At 39.3% G+C, this 16,697-nt stretch overlaps 1 protein-coding gene across 3 annotated transcripts in view; it reads left to right on the plus strand.

Moving 5' to 3' along the window:
* The window catches only part of LOC123307343 (homeobox protein homothorax), a 220,057-nt gene that overhangs the window by 192,433 nt on the left and 10,927 nt on the right, over positions 1 to 16,697 (plus strand). The gene's annotated exons all lie outside the window — the stretch shown is intronic.

Consider the following 16,697-nt stretch of genomic DNA (forward strand, 5'->3'; position numbering starts at 1 on the left):
CATTGAACAACTCCTCGATAAAATAATCTGGGTCTATTCGTGGTTAGTCGGCTTTTCGAATCCGAAGTAGCCGTTAGGAATCAGGCAATATCGTAAGGCATAATGGTAATTTCGTTAATTAGAAAAGGTGTTCCTTAATCGACAATAAGCGCACGTAGGACGTTATTAGGAAGCGCCACTATCGCAGATAAACCCTTGTGATTCACGTACGCGAAGAGAGTGGATGAGAGCGACGGGAAGCGTAGACGCCGGTTGTTATTGTTCTAACGGTCCCTATTTTCATTTCCTGGTACAATAGTTCATTAAAAAGGTGTTTCAAAGGCTATTTGGTAAGCTATTAGGTGCCCCGATATTACTCCTCGGAGAGTCGTTCGCCGCCAGCATCATCCGACGACAATGAAACTCACTCGTAAATTGCCGGCCGGATCACGCCGGGGCGGAGGAAGGCGGCGGCGGCGGCAGAGCTGCCGGTGAATAAGATCGCAGCGTCGATGTCTTGCCGTGACCGAACATCCGACAGGACTGATAACGGCCCCGCGGTGCGAAACGGGGGCCTCCGAATGACAATTAATCAGGAAGTCGCATTAACCCAGGTGAAACCTGGCCGTTTTCGGGGCCGAAAAAAGTCGGAACTGGAGAAAATGGGATTTTCGGATAGGCCGCCCAAGGACCGTTCGCGATAACCGAAATGCGAGCAGGATCAGGAGGAATTACTGTGTGAGAATCGAGTCCGATAGTTTCGCCTTTGAACGCGGCCATATTAACAATTCATATCGGCAGAAAATCGGTTGTCATCCGATTCTGTGTGATATCGAAACATATTTCTGTGATTTATCGTCATGGTGCTTAGAAATGTGCCTTTGCATTTGTCTCAATCATTTCGCAATGCTTCAAATGTCCCTGGTTAACAAATTTAATAGCACTGGATCACAGAATAGCAAATATGAGTTGGGATATCTTGAAATTATTGCTCTGTTCTTATGAAATGTGCTTAATGCGCACCACAAGTGTTGGTTAGGTTCATGTTTTTGTGATTTCGAGTGGTTTTCATAAATCCTCATCAATTTTCTGAGATAATGCCGTTCACTGAATGTTATTTATAATTTTTTGGTGATATGAGAGTGCGATATGTATTCTTCAAACATTTCAATGTTTTGTGATCATAAATGTCATAATATTGGCCATAGAAATACTAAACGAGGTTTGTCTCTCAAGTGACGTCATTGAGCCCTATTACTAACATATTCCGCAGTTTTGTGATAGAGTCTGAAAAACGATATCGATTTAAAATTATATTGAACTAAGATTATTGTTTTATCTCCCCTATTTGAAATTATTTTAAGTAGTTAATCGATAACCTAAGTAAATGTAAATTAAAACAATTGTTTTTTCTACATGATTTTTATTACTCAGAATAAAATATGGTAAATATGGGTAATAATATGGGAGAAAAACGCTGTCCTTATTCACAAATTGGATTTGTGATTGAAAAAATAGTTCGAAAATCGGCAACTTTAGGCTGCCGATTGTATTTGATCTACTCTATCGTGGTGTGACGTTTGATTCACTAGTTTTGGGACACCCTGTATAGAAGTCTGACCCTGTATAATTGAAAAAATACGTTTTTCGAGTTTTTACAAGGTAAACGTTCTTGAACTTACCCATTTCGAACTATTTTTTTGTATTTTCCGAATTTATTGTTCTCGAAATGTTCCCTATCATGAAATTAACCGTTTCAGTACAGTAACTCCTCAAAAAAATGCTTATTGTATGAGTTAAAGTGCCTCTTAATCCTCAGCTCCAACAGGGAAAGCCTAAAGGTTTTTGTGGCAATTCTCGACGTGTCAAAAGCCGAAACCACAACGCGGAACAATAAAATTCGAGATATATTTCGAAAAGCGGCGGAAATTCGAAAGCCATCACGATGGTATAATAGTGGAAAAACGTGGAAAACGTCTCGGAGACAACCGGGAACGAGGCGGTCGTCAATACATCACGTGTTCGGGGATTAGGAAAGCGCCTTTTCCGGCCCGTGTGATACGTGCTTTATAAGGGCACGGGAACCGTAGTGGAAAAGAACACATAAATAAAGCCCAACCTGCCGTGTCGCCATCTCTCGAATCCCCCAGGAGAAAGGACGCGAAAAACCTGCAACGGAAAACTCTCCGGCCAAATGAAATATTCCCCCATTCGGGATATTTTATAAATACGTTAAAATGAGGAGGGAAGTAGGTACAACATATATAGGAGATGAAGAGAGCACAGTTTTCAATTTCATCAGACTTTGAAACGGGTAATAAGAGAAATCCGCAATTGACTTGAGGATTTTCCAGCGGCTCTGTTGTCGTACCGGGTAATCGAAATGGAAACTACGCAAACGGTATTATTGTTCGTTGTGTCATGCGAATCAGATTTGGGTCGGAGTCATTCATACAATAATCTCTATGATTAGTGGGAAGCATTGTAAAATAATCGAATAATTGAATTAATGAATCCCTATGTCTGTTGATTGGTTTACATCGAGATTTATTGAAAGTTGAAGGTTTGTCGTATGCTTTTCTGGTATTTGCCATTTGAAAATGTTCAAATACTCTTTCGATTTCCGTTATTTCAAAGTTTACATTGGACTAGCTCAAACCACGGCTTGGCTAGCAGAGCATTTCATAATAAACGCTAGTTTAAATATCCTTAGGATAATTCAAGAAATAAAATGAGCAGAAAATCGACAAACCTCATACTGATCATACGATTTCACAAAATTAGTTTTTGAACCTCGACACGTGTTTCGCTATCATAATAACATCTTCAGGTGGCTGAAGGTAAGCTGAGTGTACCTTCAGTACTTATACTAATAATTATACACTAGCACAATTAATGAAATGGACAAAGTCTCACAGCAGTTTGTAGTTCATTTTCTGTTGAACTCAATTCAAGCAAAATTGTTTTTCAATTGTAGCTTGATTCTTTGGAAAAATAACGAGTATGTGCCATCTTCAGGTGCTGCATTCTTTGTTATACAGGGTGAGTTTTTGACTCGTACATATATTTCAACAGTAGATTCTAGAGGTCAACAGAAACACTTTTTTCCTATACTATTTTCTCCGATTCGGCCATGATAAAAAGATATGCCATTTCAAGTTTTCTTAATGAGCTGTGTCACCCCTGGAAAAACAAAATTACCTTCAAAATAACTAGATAAGTCTGTGACACTACACATCTGTGGATCTGTGTGTGTGGATTAAATAGAGTTGTAGTCGGCCAAAATACCCAATTTTTCAAATTTCACAGATACTTTATAATTTTTGATCATCAAATTACTCGAAAACGGCGCATTATATGAGAATATATGAAGAATACTTTTATTTTACAAAACGTTCAAATTTTCATTAGATAGCGTCAAACTTAGTTTCAAGAGTTGGGGTCTCCATTTCATTCGATAAAACCGTTTGTGAGATAAAACTGAAAATTGTTTAACTGTTTTTCAACAGCCTGTAGATATCTTTTAAACCGAGCCGATTCGAAAAAAATGGTAAAGGAAAAAAGTGTTTTTTTACCTCAAGAATCTACTGTTGAAATATTTGAACGAGTCAAAGACTCAACCTATATACTGGTGTGAACGAAAAAAATTAAATAAAAGTATGGTTTTTAAGAACACCCTGTTAATTGAGTCATTGGCAGGAAAGAACTCTAAAAGAACTTTTAGAGTTCACTGTGAATCGCAAAGCTCTTAACCTGAATTTCAATTGATACTGAAAGCATTTAAAGTGTTGTAGTTCATTTCAAAATTGATATATCGCGATGAATAAAAAAAGGAAATGATCAGATATACTCTTCATGTCTAATAAACGAGTTCAATAGCGCTTGCCACCCTTCTGAATACTAGAAAAAACTCTTACATCTCTGTAAGAAGTGGACTTACGTTTTTCCTTCAATCATGCCTTGATTGTGACTATTGAAACGATTGGTAATGAATTATCCAATTGCTTTTAATTTTTGTGCTCATGTTTTCATGTAGTTATCAGTTACGCTTCGAATTCTCCATTATTTTTATTTATTCTGCTGAAAATCGACTTAAATCTGCATGTCGCCATATCCATTTCGATAATGACGGCGAATAAGGGCTTAAAAAATTTCCTTGGCATGTATCCACGTCTCGCAAAGGCATCGGTGGCATTCCATTGTCGCAATCAGTGTCTGGTACTCTCGCGTCTTGTCTAACGATATCCAGCGGGCGCCTTTGTGCCCTGCGACGAGAATGGGGCCAGATAGCTTTCCGAATGCGGCGGTGGCAGTTCTATACAATCCAAATTGCATCATGCTGGTGTTAATGGCTCTGCCAGGATAATGGATGGAATTGCATTAAAATGTGATCTGCATAGCTCGCTTACATTCCACGCTCGCAAATGTAATTACCGAATCTTTCGGCGGCTTCCGGAATGAGCAAAATACGGGCGTTAACGCGGGGGGCGGCTGCGTCCCCCGGGCCCCCGATACCGATGTCTCGCCGCCCCCAACCCCCCGCGCTCGGCTAATGGATCAGGTGGCGGGGACTCGCCTTTTTCGTGTACAGAAATTAGAAAGACAGGCGATACGGGGCGCGACGCCGCCCCCGTGGTCCGAACGGGGAAAAAACGACGTGTTTTCCGCGGTTAGCGGAGGGTGGTGATTGGGGTAGTCCGGTTTTGGGGGCGCTCGAATGTCATCGTCAATGAATACGTTATTTTGCCTTTGGGAATGGGTGTTAATCGTTTATTTTCCTCACATTTTAAAGAAATGTGGCAGACGCAGGAATTTTTGTAATGCGAATTCTCCTCAATTTGGGTTATCACTGCATATGCAAGTTTAAACTGAATAATTATGAGTTTAATTCATGATTTTTTCAAATGCATCGCGGAAACTATTCAAAATCATTCCTCGAATATGAGGTTTCAAAACTCAAATCGCTTCGTTTCTAGTTTACGATTTGGCAACACCGCCTACTAGAAAATTAATTCATTCATTGCTGAATCTCGTTACTGAGAATAAATCTACAAAAAGACTATTGGTGCGATAAAACTTATAATTTCTTAGGGCTACTTGCGACTGTGTGCCCTTCTGTGACTGAAGAGACCCAACTGTGACCTACAGATCTTTCCACACTCCTGGTATGGATAGTCACCAACCATATCTGGCCGCCGCTGTATTCTTCTCGAGTCTCCATTATAACTGTGGACCAAAGGTCTCCACTGTGATCTCTCTAACGCTAGTTGTTCCCAGTTATGATTGGCATTAACTGATTTTAGGGATTGATGCAGTATATCCTTAAACCGCTTATACTGGCCTCCTGGTTTTCGAGCTTCCTCTGTGAATTCGCCATACAGAGTAATTTTCGGGAGTCTTGTGTCTTGCATCCTCAGAATGTGGCCGCTCCATCTGAGTCTCAATTGTTATACCATCTGCGCGCTGTAAGACTTCTGCATTTGAAACTTTGTGGAACCATCTGATGTGCATTATTTGTCTTAGATGGCGTTGTTGCGTTTGTTCAAGCTGTTTTACATGTCGCTTGTAGGGCGTCCAGATTTCGCTTCCGTAAAGAAGCATTGGGAGGACCACTGCTTTGTAAACAGCTGTGTTGGTCTTCAGATTGAGGTCGTTATTTTGAAACACTCTGTCCTTTAGCTTCCAGTATGCCCGTGATGCCGAATTGATACGGTTGGGTATTTCCGTGTCTAGGTTAGCCCTAGTATTTATGAAGCTTTCCAAGTATTTGAACTGCTCGACCTGTTCTAGAGATTCATCCTTGAGGCTGATACCTGCTTGAAGGCTTTCTGGCGGACTTACCAGGATTTTGGTCCTGTCGATATTGAGTTTGAGGCCTAAAGCTTCGTATATAAGTTTATAAGTGTCCATCATTATCTGTAGATCCTCTGTTTCGTTAGCTAAAACAGGGCAGACAAGCACGAGAAAAATACTCAACAATGTAGATACAGAGGTCTTCCTGTAGCTCCTGTGAGTGCATCACTGGAACTATGAAAACGTGCACTTGAGGTCATCACAGATCTCACTTCACTACATATAGTGATAGATAAGGGTAGCCATGAGGCTATATATCTACTGGAGTTCATTGAAACTCTGAAGTAGATGGCCCTGTTGTGAGAACATCTCTGATGGGGGTAACAACAGACTTTAAGGTCGCAGTGGAATGTAACCCCCTTAGCAAATTATAACTAGGAAAGCACTGATCACAGACAGGGGTGGGTAATATCGATTCGATTATGAGTTTTCGGTTGATTTGGCCTACAAGTTTGAACCTAGATTAGTTTGGAAGTTACAATCATATCAGTGAATCCGAATCATGTTCTGTCTATATCAGGGAGAAGAAAGAGAATAATTAGAGGCTAACGAAGTGAACCTACGAATGCCGACACCGTCGAAGCAACGAAAGCACTCTCGCGCCCGTACCAAAGACAATAGCCGACGTTTCTGCGCCAAAAAGGAGCAATCAACTCTCGGGTACGAAAAACGAACAGTCATCAGTGGAAAAATTAAGCGGCGCAGAACAATTCCCCGACGAACAATGGGGCCCCATAGAAGGCCCCGGTCGTGAATAATTTGTATGACAGTATAAATGATGGGCGTTGTGTACATTAGACGATTGCAACATGTGGAGTATTTCGAATACGTATTTGAACGTGTGTTGCAAGTGCCTCTCTATAGGAAGGTGCAAGTCACCTTAGTCGTCGGCGTGCCAACACCGGGTCTCACGTATCGATTGGGAAAAATCCACGCCTTTCGGCGTATTTTTGTCTAACTTCTGCACGCGGCGGATGTCCGCGACCTTATTTATTTTCATCGGCTTTTCGAACGGTGGAATCGTGAGTTTGGCGAAAGTTTTGAAAAACGTTGACTTATTAACTTGTGTTGTTTCAATATTGCTTTTATCACCCTGAAGCTTTTCTGTTAATGAAATGATGAATAAATAGGAATTATATTTTCAAGTAATGTCTCGCTCAGCAATTTTATTAATTCTTGGTCTACTGGGATACCACCGATTGATAAACATAACTATTTGCAATTTCTCAAAGATTGGTACATACAGCTACCATATTCTATTGTTTTTTTGCGTATCTAAGTAAATATTTAAAGCTACTGAATTCTGAAGAATTTAGTGGGGTAGGTAGTTTTTCATACGACAAAATTCTTATATCAGAGCTAGTCTCAACTTCTTCATTTGTTTTAGGATAACTGAAGTGATTTGTACTTTTCAATTCCACCAGGCATCTCCAAAAAAAAAGAGGATTTTTGATTCCATGAAAATGTGGCCCACCAAGTCGAAAACTTCAATCCTCTATATACAGTTTGAGTCTTTGACTTGTACAAATATTTTAACAGTCGATTCTTGGGGGTCAAAAGATACACTTTTTTCCTTTACCATTTTTTCTGAAGGCTCGGTTTGAAAGATACAGGCTGTTCAAAAACCATAAAAACATGTTATTTTTAGTTCTATCTCGCAAACGGTTTTATCGAATGAAATGAATTTCGGAATATACCATAAAAATACCAAAAATTCGAAGTAACCAACTCTTGAAGCTAAGTTGGACACTATTTTATGAATATTTGAACGTTTTGTAAAATGAAAGTATCCTTCATATTTTCTCGTATAATGCGCCGTTTTCGAGAAATTTGATGTTGAACAATTTAAAAGTATCTGAAAATTTTGAAAAATTGGGTACTTTGGCCGAATACAACACTTTTTTAAAGATTCACAAATATGTAGTGTCACAGATTCAGCTTGTTATTCTGAAGGTTAGGTTAGGTTAGGTTAGGATTTTATGAATATTTGAACGTTTTTTAAAATGAAAGTATCCTTCATACTTTCTCGTATAATGCGCCGTTTTCGAGTAATTTTATGTTAAACAATTTAAAACTATCTGAAAATTTTGAAAAATTGGGTACTTTGGGTGAATACAACACTTTTTTAAAGATTCACAGATGTGTAGTGTCACAGATTCAGTTTGTTATTCTGAAGGTTATTTTGTTTTTTCAGGGGTGGCACAGCTCATTATGAAAATTTAAAATGACCATATCTTTTTATCAGGGCCGAATCGGAAAAAATGGTATGGGAAAAAAGTGCTTCGTTTGACCTCAAGAACTAACTGTCAAAATATTTGTACTAGTCAAAGACTCACTCTGTATAGAGATAAGGATGATACCACGCAAAAGTGTCTGAAATGAGATACCCTGTACAGGATGTCCCAATTGCTTGAGTTTCGACTGTTTCTGGTACATCTAAACTAAATGAGAAATAAGGTAGAAAAGACTCCTGAGGAATTTTCGTGGAAAATCCATTAGTCGAAACCGCTTCACGATGTCTTCATTTGTCTTGAAGATGAAAATTGTGCCATAACTTCTTAATTTTCGAAAATATCTAAAAACAATAAAAACTTTCTACGGTCACTTTTTCATCAGGAATACGACACTTTAAAATGAATATAGTGTAGTATTCCCAGTGAAAAAATGCCTGTTGAAAGTCTTTATAATTTTCAGATATTTTCGAAAATAAAAAAGTTCGACAAATGAAGATTTCGTGAAACACTATTGGACTTTTCACGAAAATCAAGCTCAGGACCCTTTTCAACTGGTCTCGAAGTGCCAGAAACAGCCAAAATTAAGCAATGTGGGATACTGTGTACAAGTGTTCTTCACTTTTGAGTGTAACCAAGACTAGTAAAAAAAAACTTATGGACGAACGTGTGACTATTGAGAACGAAAACGTACGAAATTTATGGTTTATTCGGATTAGAACGTAGGGAACGTGCGAAAGAAGAGCGCGCACATTCAAAGTTATAATTAATGAGATCTGAAGGCCGGGGTCCATCCCGAATATATTGTCAGGTGTTGGGCGGCTGATAACCTAAGCCGGGGCTAGGGTCTGCGGGGCCCGGTCCCGCGTTAATTCGAATCGGAGAGATTACGCACGTACGCTTCATTGGAAATCCTCATGCAAGCCCCGCTGTATGGAAATGTTGGTCAAATATATCATTCCGGCTTGACAGTGCAATTCTCTTATCTGCGCGCCGCCGGCGTTGGATCTCCGGCAGGGCTCCTGAAAAACAGAATTCCGCCGCCGCCGCTCCCGCTCCGACTGGCTGCTGCTGGGGGGCGGTCGGAAGGGAAAGGGGTTCGACCCCGAGCGCCGGGGCTGAAATACGGCCAAATTGCCAACAGAACAATTGACTATGATGGCGTCTTGTACCGTGCCCGGGACCATATGTTTTATCTCACTCCGCGTTTTGTTTATTGATATTTTAATGGGTATTTTTGTTAAATTAGTTTTTGATTTATCGCCCACGCTTTCCCGTTCGCTCTCAAGATTGCCGGACAGGAAATTGGTGTATTCGGTTACGTTGCTTTCAGGCGGGCACGGAAAATCCGCCTTTCATTTCAATTTCTCTCTTTTATGTCTTATACACCTGCTTCTTTTAATTGAATACGCAATGTTTGATCAATCTATTATAGGTTATGCGCACAGCTACTGAACCCCTTCTTATTCTTGGTAATGCCACAATAATAACAGAAAGAACAAAGTTATTATTCTCCGATAGTGTGACTTACCTTTAAAATGCTCATTGACTTAGGTTTGTCTTATTGGTAAAACTGGTTTAAAGCCCATAAGTGTCGTGAATATACAGGGTGAGTCTTTGGCTTGTACATATATTTCAACAGAAGATTCTCGATGTCAAAAGAAACACTTTCTCCCTTTACCATTTTTTCCAACTCGGCTAGGTTGCAAAGATACAGACTGTTGAAAATCCATAAAAATGTAAATTTTCAGTTATATTTGACAAACGACTTTATCCAATGAAACGTTTTTCGGGAAATAGTATTTTATTAATTGAACACAAAATTGCACTTCCATTCTCTTCATTAGGACCATTGAATACCATAAAAATACCAGACATTCAAAGAGCCCAACTATAAAAAGTAAGTTGAACGCACACTAATGAGAATAGGACCATTTTGGAAAATTAAAGTATTCTTCCTTTTTTCTCGTATAATGCTACATTTTCGAGTAATTTGATATTCGAAAATAGAAATATCTATGAAATTCGAGCTGAAATTCGAAAGATTGGTTACTTTGGCTGATTGCTGTTTAAAGATCCACAGATTTGTAATGTCATAGATCATGTTTTTTATTCTGAAGGTAATTTTGTTTTTCCATGTCGAATTATGAAAACTTAAAAGGGTTTTTTTTTACCTCAAGGATCCACTGTTGAAATACAAGCTAAAGATTCACCTTGTATAAGTCCATTTTCTTTAAACCTGGATGAACGAATTATATTTCATCAACGAAACAAGTCGATCTGATGGTAATATCATTGGATCTTCGAACATTCTTCAAAACAGTGTTATCAGACCTCAGTCTCTATTACAACTGGTATTATACGTTACGTAATTTTTATAGCCATGTCTACGTCATTATGGTGTGCCCATAGACTTATAATACATGGACTCACTGTCACGTGACTTTTCAGTAGATCGAGGGGTTGTATGCATTAGAGAGAGAAGGGCTTATGCGTTTTGATCGAACAAGAAAGAGATGAACTGATTCCTTGTGGGCAATGTCAAAATCATATGATGGATATTAACGCAGACGTTGCCCACAAGGTGTTCATACGTTGAGTATTATTCACATTATATTTATTCTTGAATGAAACTCACATAATTTTTATATTTTCCATTTCGAAGGAATGTTAAGGAATTCCTGTTTGCCTTCTCGGAAGCTTGTTGAACATTTATTATGGAAAATTTTTACAATTTTCGCAGACTTTGCCCACAAGGTGTTGATAAGTTGATTATTATTCTCATTACATCTATTTTTGACTAAAACTCACATATTTTTTGACATAATTGATTTCGAAGGAATGCTATGGAATTTCTGTGTGTCTTCTCGGAAGCTTGTTTAAAATTTATTGAAGAAAATTTTCGCATAAACTTGTGTTCTATAACCTTTTGACAGCTTGCCCACAAACTTTCCATCTTATTCAACCAACCGACTTCTCTCTCACATGCGGAGTCCATGTTATTTATAAGTCTATGGGTGTGCCAAAGTTATTTTTTGTGGTCAGGCAACATGTCTTCACTGATAGTTATCACTCTTTATATCTATCCCTTTAGTCGATGCATTTTGGCGAATGCGCAGGTAATTATAATTACCTACATTCAATCTCTGCTCAGTAAGTCTGGTAGACACTACCCACGTTATCTCAAGTTAATGCATAAAAAAATTTATTACCATAAGGTATTGCTTTTCATCACGTACCTTCATAAGTATGATTGAAATAAAACTTATTTCAATTTATAATTTATCTCATCACAGTCAACACAATGCTTTTCCAATCGTACATCATTGAGAGAAACAAGAATTTTAATTTTATTTCTAAAAACTGAACCAAAAAACGGAAATAACATATTTTTGGAATTGATTTTTGGTTGATATTTCAATACTACCTACAGCTCATCTGAAAGCATCTCATGTTTTACGATAAATGCCGATATTTTGGGGTGGTCCACTGATATTTTCAATGGCATTATTCAGTTGATGGAGGAAATGAAATCTATGGTCATGAGATAGTTGATTTTGAAAAGAAAAAGGAATTTCGAAGGAATGATACTGTTATTTCGACTTCTGAAAATTCGAAGGTCTGTGTGCAAGAAACTTTCAACATTTTTGTATCACCTCATAATATCATATTATTAACTAACCTCAAACTTAATTTTCGATGTGAATACTAACATATTCGTGCAAAATCCAGAAAGCCACCACGACAGTTTTATTAAATCTGAGAAGTAACCACAAGGTGGTAGTGGTAGAACTCACTAATATAGGATATTCAATATTTTGTAGGAAAATGCCTAAAGAGATCAATTCTTATTTTAAACTACGCAACTTTACATATTCAATTGAGAATGCATGGAGGTTTTTGAACGATCATAGAAAATTTCAACTACGGAAATTCAAGACTATAGAGTTGTGTGTGTAAACATATAATTTCGTGACCTCCCAATGGGACCACTGATACAGTAGGCCACGAAGCGTGTTCCGAGCGAATAAACTGGATAATCAGAATTAGTTCTAAACAAAATTCGGACGTTCTCACGACGGCGTCGGCTGCAGCAGCAAACGTGGAAGCTATAATTCAGCGGAATGGGCGTCTGCAGCGTGCGCTGTTTCAATAAGTTATTTTGGCAACTATTACACACACACATACTATTCGCAGTCGGGCCCCAGAGGGCGCAATGTCTCACCTAATCATGCCTAGTTTTGCAAGCAGGCGTCGCGTCGGTAAGAGAGAGAATTACGTGCTATAGGTTCCGTTTATTATCGAGCGCGTGGATCCCAATTAAGAGGCAGCAGCTGTGAAAATTAATGGAGCACAGCTTTTAAGATGTAATTGGGCACATCCATAACTTCTCGCGAACTGCGCGTCCGTAAAGAACCGCGCCGCGCTCGTGCAGAATTCAGCGACATCTGATTCCCATCAATAAACAACTCTTAATAATACGTGTTGTAGTGTATGTGTACACGCTCGGCGGTGCACATTCGCGCTGTGTAATTGTTTCGTAGTACTTTGCCCCTTCCGAGCTATTTGTCACCCGACCTTCGGGGGGGTGCTAATGCGCTCAAGGATTAACGCTGGAGGTTTATGGTAATGAAACACATCCCATGATTGAACAATGCCTCACGAATAACAGCGGTGTCGAATGGGAATGTCGATACCGAATATATGGAAAATCCGGCTCGAAGGACCAATTTCAAAATATCCAAAAATGCATGGTATCCAGTGTATTTTTGCGAATCTTGATTTGCAGAAGAGGAAAGATTTCTGTTTTGCTCTCTTGGTAAACATAACGATACGAATTTCACCTATAGGGGTTCAGAAAAACATCATTAGGCGGTGAAATTCTAAAAGAAAGTGTTCTGCATTCAAAATTACCGATATAAGTTATTTTCTCAGATCGTTCCTCTAAGATTGAAGAATACTGTCCTGTTACGTGCAAAAAGCATAATAAAACTTGAAGCGCCTCTAATTTTGAAGCTTTTTGTAGCTTTACTAAAAATGACACTAAAGAAAGCTTCAAGCTTGAAGGCACTTTAAATTTGATTATAAAACTGGCTGTAACTTCCTAGATAAAACTAAAGAAACTTCAGACATTATTAACCTAAAATGTCAAGAGATATTATTGATATAATAGCGTATTGTCAAGGAAATATGCTACTCACTCTTCCAATGAAGTCTCAATTTTTCTACACTTTTTTTACCTCGGCTCCCCCTACACGTAAATTTTTCAAAAGGACCCAGAACAATTATTTAGATCTCGAATGAACTGAATTATATAAACAGTGACGGTTCTGTAAATTGTTTCGCCGTCCAGTCCCGTACTTTAAATTTTAATGAAATCGTATTGAACTTTAAGAAAAGATAATTCTGCCATCTTGAATAGGCTAATTGAAGTTCGATAAGTTCAGCCTTCTGCCAATTCTTCTGTCATTTGAGAAACCTTTCTTTTTCATTTATTTACAATTGGAAATTGTTATCGTATATTCGTCAATTTTGTAGTGAATCTGCAGGACTATCAAAAATTTCCAAACACAGAAAAATCTACTTTGAAATAGCATAACCCTCTTGACGTTGAAGTTTTCTATACGCTTAGATACTTGACTAGTTTGACTACAGGAGGGATGAAGAATGATGACAATGGGAGTATGGTACCTACTCCCAAACGTCAAATATATAATTTTCGCAAGAAGGGGTCGTGAGAGTGCACGCGTGCGATCCCAGCGACATCTGATTCCCATCAATAAACAAGTCCTAATAATACGGTGTACACATATACAGGCGCGCTGCTCTCTAATGTAATTGTTTTTGCGTGGAACCCTTGCCGTCTAATCTGTCAGCGGAGCGAGAGCAGAAGTGGCGAGAGAAAGGGGTGAAACGATCAGCGATTTCTCATCCACCCTAATGCGGAAACGATAATTGCGAATGGAATAACATTTATTTGCAGGAGTGCTGCGCTGGACAACGATCGCAGAATGCCCGACAAGTGTTCGACCCGATCGGGAACGAGGGGATCATTAGGCAAGATTTCGCCCCCTCCGTGGTAATGGGACGCATTCCGTGAAACCTTACACCCCCAAAGGGTTGATGGAAACAATGGACGGAATCGCTGTCCTCTCCTAAGCCCTTGTTCGCACGCCCCCAGTCGATAAGACAAACTTCCCGTCAATTTTTGCATCATCTCCTTCGCACGCCAAACGCTGTTAATGCTGAAGATCTAAGACAAAGAGGTTTATGAAAACGCACTGTAAACTGTAACACATTTGTTGAAATTTTCATTGACATGTTGACTTAATTATTGTAAGCACTCTGATTATCTCGCTCATAAGTTCCTGAATCTATTGTGGATCTAACCCATATACTTCCCTCGTAACGTAAACACAACTGAAATAATAGTCGAAAAACCTGGAAAAATCAAAATCCTAATTTTGTCTGCAGAATCTGTGACCAAATTTTGTTGTATAAACTCCCTGTATAGTGAACAGAGCAAGATGTAACTCATGTTATATCGGATATACAAAGATTGTCGAAAAGACCACATCCAACCACTTAATCTGATGCATTCTTGGACCTCTCTTCTACGATGCCATAACTAGCGAATAAATCCCTAACGTTCCTTTCGGTGAAACTCAGCCACCTCATTTCGCAGATAAAACGGCTACTTATACGGTCGCCGGATAGTACTTAGATCCACAATCCGAGCGGAAATATCGAAACTACCCACTCTCGCTTTAATCACCCCCTATTTGTCTATTCCTCCTGCGACCTCTGATCTCACAATTTCCTGAAATCTGAAGAAATTGGTAGGGACCCGTCCGGCCCCGGCCAGATATTACCTACTCAACGGCCATTTCTATGCACGTCTCGCCGGAGCAAATAAAGGGGGCCGACTCGCGTTTATCCTATGCGCCTCGCGAACTCTATGGTCACCGTGACGTCCGATGATTTGTTCGTTACGTGCCGACGAAAATTGCCTGTCGGGCGGAATTCGGTCGCGAAAAAACGCCGCATTGACGCACAGAGTAATAGTCACGAAATCCGTGAAACCATAGAACGGAATAAATTGTCGTGTAATTCATAGAATCTCATTTTCATCTTTTGACGCCTAGTAATTCATTTTCTTGGTTATATTACTAGATTTCATTCATTTTCTCTTTTTGTTTCGGTCTTTATCGGATGTTCTAGGATACTCGTTGAGAAGCTCTTGCACTTCAACGTGATATTGATAAGGATTTACGGTTAATAAAACAAACGATATGTGGGGTGCGAACTAATCCGATCCTTCATGAAGATACGGATATAGTGCCGTGAAAAATTCTCAAGTGGATGGGGTGGATATTGGCCCGGCCTACTCTAGAGCAATTTCTATGCGCGTCTCGCAACTGCGTTCCCGGTCTATGGTCACCGTGACGTCCGATGATTTGTTCGATACGTGCCACCGAAAATTGCCAAAGAGCGGGACCTTGCAGTAATTATGTCGTTAGTAATTGGTTGCAGATGGCGCAGCCTCCGCGCGGGTCAACACGGACTCCATCATCAGCGTCAGCTTGCGACCTCGGGGGCGTTTATATGCCGAGAGATATTAAAGCTGAAATTTATAGCCGCCCCCGACCATAAAGACACAGCCGAGCCAGAGATCTGCAATTACTGTTTTCTTTATTCTCGCGCCACATGTGTGTCGTGTCTAGGCCCCGAACTGCGCTACCCTTCTTTAATCCTTGCTCGGAGACCGTGCATAACTTGTCGCTCGAGCTGCCTCCATGCGTCTTGCCTGGCTCACCCGTGATTAATGTTCGCGGAAACAAATTGCGCGGAAAATATTGGTCTGTTTCGTTCTGCATTTAAGTTTTATATATGTGAGAGCCACCCCTCACGCCACTACCACCAAAACCCTCACCTTTCTCATGACGTTCGTTGCGAAACAACCATCAAACAAGGAAATGTCACTTTTCTATGTTCTCATTATTTTGACATCGATTGTTGTTATGGATTTGTATTTCTTTGTCGTTGAAAGTATCTTTATAGAACTTCAATAGATGAGTTCAGAAACGTTTGCCAACCTTGTAGATATTCGACTGCACTCTTACAATGGAAACGTATTTTTTTCAAATTATATTATTTGTGCCTATGGGTCGATGTAAGCATTTCACAATTCTTCGAATATTGCCGGCCCTCAAATCCAAGTGATATGAATGAAAATTTATATTGTATTTTCAAGGTGAGTTTTGACCTTATTCAGGCGTTTTTTTTTGTGTTTCATGCATTACATTTATGGTTTCATCCATAGACTAATAGTTTATTTATTAGTTGACTATGGTTTCATCACAGAGAATGCCTCCACTACTAATGTGTTCTGTGATAGTGTCAAAGTTTTATATCACCTCTTTGTGCAGTCACATAGAGGTAATACATTAGTATTTGAAGCGTTCTGTGACGAAATCATAAATATAATGCACGAAACACGAAAAAACGCCTGAATATTGTCAAAACTTACCTTGAAAACACAATATGGATTTTCTTCCATATAACTTGGATTTTAAAGCCGACGACATTCCAAGGATTATAAAATGATGAAAGCAATCGAAAGCCACAAATATG

The sequence above is a fragment of the Coccinella septempunctata genome, chromosome 2 (genome assembly GCF_907165205.1).
Source record: "Coccinella septempunctata chromosome 2, icCocSept1.1, whole genome shotgun sequence".
Classification (NCBI taxonomy): domain Eukaryota; kingdom Metazoa; phylum Arthropoda; class Insecta; order Coleoptera; family Coccinellidae; genus Coccinella; species Coccinella septempunctata.